This window comes from Sebastes umbrosus, chromosome 24 (assembly GCF_015220745.1).
Source record: "Sebastes umbrosus isolate fSebUmb1 chromosome 24, fSebUmb1.pri, whole genome shotgun sequence".
Lineage (NCBI taxonomy): Eukaryota > Metazoa > Chordata > Actinopteri > Perciformes > Sebastidae > Sebastes > Sebastes umbrosus.
Genome location: NC_051292.1, coordinates 3,016,554 through 3,022,553, shown reverse-complemented (window position 1 = coordinate 3,022,553; position 6,000 = coordinate 3,016,554). Strand labels below are relative to the sequence as shown.

The window sequence follows — 6,000 nt, the reverse complement described above, 5'->3', positions numbered from 1 at the left end:
TGCCTTTGTACAAAGTATTTCCTTTTATAATTGTAATAATAATAATAAAGTAAATAATGTAACTTATTATTTTTAATGGAGCTTCCCAGAAAAAAGCATTCACACGATTGTATTTGTATAACCGGCGTGACAATAAACATCTTGAATCTTGAATCTTGAATATGCACAATATTATCATGGAGTTCAGTGCTATTTTCAAAGGCATTAAAAGCACTAATGTTTAATGTTACTTTGCATTGAGGGAATCCAGTTGAGGTGGTTCACATACAAAGGATGCCGGTTCTGGTTGTCTATTACAAAGTATCTTCAACTGCATGGCCCATAAAAGGTATTTTACAACATCTAATATTTCTTTCGTAATCTTTAGGAGGCCCTGCACACCCACTGTTGGATTTATTATGTACAAAAGTGCTTACAATGACCTGGACCAGGTGGAGGTCCCTGCGCAGAGTACCCGCTGTATGCCTGCATTGGAGCTAGCTGTTGGTTTGGTGGAGTCTGTATTGTTGGCTGATATGACTGCTGTGGAGGCCCTCTCATCTGCTGTTGTTGTTTCTGAAGACAGTCACGTGCCCAGTGATCCGGGTTTCCGCAGATGTTACAACTGCCTCCTTTTGGTTGGGCATACCCCCTCCCCCTGCTTCCTCCTCTCCCTCTGCTTCTATTCCGGCCTCCATGATAAGGGGGCTGCTGATATGGGGCAGCTTGGTAAGGAACATGATACTGGGGTTGATACATAGCCTGTGGCGGGCCCTGCAGTGGATAAGGATTCTGTGGTGGGGCTGAAGCTGGTGTTACAATTTGAGCCATCTGGGTATCTTTCTCTTTCCCTCCCTTTTTCTTATCTGTCGCACGAGTCCGTGCATCTGCCAACTGTAATTTAGTCAACTGAGCTACCATCTCTTTTAATGACTCATTTTCCTCTTCCTCCTCCTTGGTTTCTGCATCCTGATGATGGCAGAAATGTGTTTCCCATCTTGATGATTTTGCCCCTGCCATATCTGGATTCTCTTGCATCTTTCTCTTAACTCCTTCCGGAGCATGTTTTAACAGAGCTATTCTGAACAGAGGCTGCTGTGATTCTTTATCTGGGTTCACCCCCGTAGCCCCCGCCCACTCTGTCTTTGCTCTTTCTATGAACGTGCGTCCACTCTCCCCGTTCTTAATCTTAAACACCAAGCTGTGGAGCTTGCCCGCTGGTATGGGATACTTTTGTCTAATAGCATTACCGTAGGAGGTAGCGTAGGGGTTAAGGGGGCTCCTATCTAACACCTGGGCTGTTCCGGCCGCTGCTTCTAATTCTTTCAGTGCCCAGTCCGAAACCGAGAAACCCAAAATAGCCCTGAGATCGCCCATAGCTAAAGTCTTCCCTCGGGTCTTGTTATACAGGCTCGTGAGCCACACTCCGCCTCCCTCTTGAATTCCTGGGAGGAGCTCACTCAGTGCTTGAATGTCACCTAAGGTGAACGGCTGATACTCGTCTCTACCGTTGCTTTTGGCCACAATGGGAAACATGCCAACACACTGACTCCTCTGTTTGTCACCTTTGTCTTCGTACTTTCCATAAACTTTATGTGACCTAGTTTTGGGGGGTGTATATGGTCTCGCCTCTTCGTCCCCACCCTCCCGTCTCCTATGTATCCCTCTTTTGGAGTGCGTTCTCATGGTTCCCTCTATAGTGATAGGAATGTTTTCGTCTTCATCATCATCACCCTCCTCTACTGCTCTACTAGCCTCGTCATCAGTGTCCTCATCTACCTCTCCACTAGTGTGGACATCATGATACTCTGCACTGGATCTCTCTGTGTCTCTCTCAGTTCTCTGCATCCAATCCCTTATGTCTGGACTCTCTGTGTGGGGTTTAGGGGTAGATTGAGCTCTCCCTCTTACGCCTCCATTACGCAAGTCTGGTGGTAACATGGCTTGTCCTAACCTGTACTGTTTAGCCTGATCTCTCAGTTCTTCCCTTAGCCTGTCTATTTCTCTGGCTACATCAGACATACTACCCGCCTCTGAGGCTGAACCTGCTCCTCGTTCTTTTTCTATTTCCTCTTCTAGTTCCAAAGTACCACCTAACACTTGAAACAATGGTGCCATAACTTTGTTTGTATACTCACTGTCCTGTGGGGTTGGTACCGGACTGGGGGTAGGAGGAGGATAAGGAGGGGGGTTGTGATGTGGGCCAGGTGGGTACTGCTGATGGAGGGACATGTAATGCGGCGGCTGGCTAGTATGTGGGTTTGGTGGTGGGGGTGCGCTAGGACTGGGTGAGGGTTTCACTAGTGGTTTTGCTTCAGCGGTTTTTGCGTGGGTGGCTTTCGTCTGGCTGCCTAAGGCTGATAGTGCAGCCATCTGTATCACATTATATTTTACCAATTTACTTGCCAACTCGTCTTCTTTCTTCCTCAATTTCCTCCTTACAAACATATGTCCCTTTTCTTTGTCTTGTCTTGCTTGTAGCAGCTTTCTATGAACCACCTGTATTAATGCTCTCATCACTGGCATGAATTTGGCTTCACTTCCCGTGGCTGGAAAATGCCCTTCCTTCACTGTCATGTCATACCACTCATCTAGGTCTTGAGTCTCTTTATTTCTAGTCTTGGGATCAAATGTACAGATTACATTGGTCTTGACTTTAGCCCATTGCTGTCCAAATGATAAACGGGGAGGCCCACAGCCACCCCGTTCCTCACAGTCTTTGTCAAATTCTCCGTCCATTCTGTCCAGTACTATTTCACACAGGTTTATTCAGTTTATGGCAGTAACTAGATTCAGAGTAAATGGGTCGCTATGCCCCTCGCTGTGATCCTACCAACATAAGCTTCTACTGGACACTTTGATGTTCCAGCGATGTTGGCCCAGTATCAACAGTAAGTTTTAATTTTCCTCTGAATACTAGTTATTAATGTACACTCATACAGGCGTTCCAAGCTATTTTTACACGCTACTAAAAGGGCAGCTTTCCTCCTCCTAGCTTTCAACACCAAAAGGGCAGCTTTCCTCCTTCCAGTTTTTACTAAAAGGGCAGCTTTCCTCCTCCTAGTTTTCAACACCAAAAGGGCAGCTTTCCTCCTTCCAGTTTTTACTAAAAGGGCAGCTTTCCTCCTTTTAGTTTTACACGCCACTAAAAGGGCAGCTTTCCTCCTTCCAGTTTTCGTTACTAAAAGGGCAGCTTTCCTCCTTCCAGTTTCTACTAAAAGGGCAGCTTTCCTCCTTCCAGTTTCTACTAAAAGGGCAGCTTTGATGTTGGCAGGTGCAGCATGGAACCGGTAACTTTCGAGATGAATACTTACTGCCCTATCTGGAGACCTCAGTATAAGCATAAAGTGGAAGCAGCCCAGGGTATCTCCCCTACGATTGAAGGACTGATAAAGGCGGGAGTATTAAGAAAATCTTACTCTCAGTGGAATACTCCCATTTTGCCAGTAATCAAACCCTCCGGCTCATACAGAATGGCTCATGATTTAAGAGCCATCAATGAGCTGGTTTTGACTCCTGTTACACCAGTACCGAACCCCCACTCTGCTCTCTCAATGCTCACCCCAGCCCGTGTGGCCGACCTTTCCCAGGGCCGTCCCAAAACCCCTCTCCCCTTCCTGACCTCGGTTACAGACCATACTATTTGAAGGTTAATGCTCTTGTGTCAGCTCTCTCCTATACAGGTGACAAACCTGTCACCCCTGTCACAGAGGACGTTCCAGGACCTGACCCCGGACCCCCGGAACACCTTTGGTTGAAGGTGTTAAAGAGGAAGTGGTCGGAGCCACGTTGGACAGGCCCACACAAGGTTCTGGCCAGAACTGCAACAGCTGTGCAGCTCGCAGGAAAAGGACTCAACTGGTGGCACCTAACACAGTGCTCCAGCAGCAGGACAGGACCTGAAGCAGAGGAGGCAGCCCCACAAGGAGCCCAGGCTATGTGAAAAGAGGGTCACGTATAATTTTTTATTTTTCATATACTGTATAAACTGTGACTGTGATGAGATACACATAAGGGAAAGAAGGTTACAAGGTCTTGCCTGTATTTACAGTTAAATCAGGCTAACATGGTTGTTTAGGTGGACTCATCTAGGTGGTTTTTGAAAAACATTATATATCACATTGTATTAAAAATTGTTGCTTAGAATAAATGCTAAAATAGACAAAAATAGATAAAAATAGATAAAAAGAGAAACCAGGGGTGGGGAGAATCCACCAGAGAGAAATTTCACTTCCTTTCCCAAACCAGTATAAAATAGGACCACCCAGATAAAAGTTTTTCAGTTGCACGCAGGAAAACAAACTAGAAGCATCATGCAGTGCGGCAAACTGCTAGTGGCGTTTGTTGTAGTATCTGTGTTTACCTCTCTTGTCCTCGTTCTTCTGTACAAACTTTCTTCATGTGATTTGTCATGTATTTTAAATGTTTTAGGGAATGTGAGAGAAAATACCATGACCCTTGTGTAGAATTTGTGTACTCAGATAAATCTGAATAACCTGGGAAAGCACAGACTGTACTAGTTTAGATACATTACTTATCATCCTCGCCTCTGCACTCTGCTAAAACTGGCTAATCGCAAGTAACTCTTTAACAATAGACAATGCTTTCACTCAGAAGCAGGGTGGAAGGAGTGGGCTACAAGGGGGGGGAAGGCTAAACCAAGATTATAAAGAATGATGTAGTGAGGTAGCTTCCCTAATGAATATAAACTAGCTGACCAAATAGCTGCAGGTTTTGAAAACATACCTATAATAAGTGCTCTGATCCCTATCACTCCTAACAAAAATGTTGACCGCATTAACTACATCCACTATAATGTTCTCCGTTTGACTAATCTAACCCGTGATGCAATTGCCGGACTAGCTGAACAAATGGCTCCTACGTCACTGATGGTGATCCAAAATAGAATGGCATTAGATATGCTGCTGGCAGAGAAAGGCGGTGTATGCTCAATGTTCCAAGACTCATGTTGTATTTTCATCCCTAATAATACAGCGCCGGATGGGACTGTAACTAAGGCGCTAGAGGGGCTCCGGACGCTGTCTGAATCGATGCACGATGACTCAGGTATCAACAGCCCCATTAACGACTGGTTAGACCGTACCTTTGGGAAATGGAAGTCCATGGTGGTATCTCTATTCTCCTCAATCCTTGCTGTGTGTGCATGCTTAGTATTATGCGGTTGTTGCTGTATTCCATGTATTCGCCACCTCACTGAGCGTGATTATTTCTGCTGTGCAACGAAAGCATCCGGATGCACCTCCTTCTTATCAGATGGCCATGTTCCAAGCTGAGAGACAGGGTCTCCTGGAAATGGTGGGGGATAGTGAAGATGTTGATCCTGAAGAGGTTGTGTGATGATGCTTATAATTAATACATCTGTACGTAACATTATCTATGCTTATAATAAATATATCTGTATGTAACATTATCTGTAGGTGAACTTAGTTAAGTTCAAAAGAGGGTCTGTTGGATTTATTATGTACAAAAGTGCTTACAATGACCTGAAATAACCTGATTGTTGGATTTGTTGTGCATGAAGTGTTTGCGAGGACAGGGAGGATGCACGTTCTGTTCTTTTTGCAAGGTCAAGGAGAGAAAGGAGTCAGAAGGAGAAACAAAGAAGAAGATATGCAGCAAAAACATCACGTGCCATAAGCTCATGACTATTGATATTGTGTAAACTATAAAAACGCTGGATCAGGGATAGCTCGGGGTCCAGACTTCGCGAACTGACCCATGCACTGTATGTTGTCAGGGACACGTAGATTGGATCCAGAATTCTGTAAACTCTTTTATTTTTACTTATGCAACATTGATTGTTCGGAATAAATTGTATTATTATGCTTTAACCCGTCTGTTTGGAAAATCTCTTTGTCACACAAGATTAACCAACACGTAACTGGGCCTTGACCTCTCGGAGGTAGAAGGCCAGTTCCTTCACCACACACGTGTTAAAATGTGGACGGAGCTATGCTGGCGGGTACATGAGGTCACAATAAGTGTAATAAAACTGACAGG

General features: G+C 44.9%; 1 protein-coding gene across 1 annotated transcript in view; it reads right to left on the bottom strand.

Annotated features, from left to right (window-relative positions):
* The window catches only part of LOC119484008 (multidrug resistance-associated protein 4-like), a 221,378-nt gene that overhangs the window by 89,937 nt on the left and 125,441 nt on the right, over positions 1 to 6,000 (bottom strand). The window lies entirely within an intron of this gene.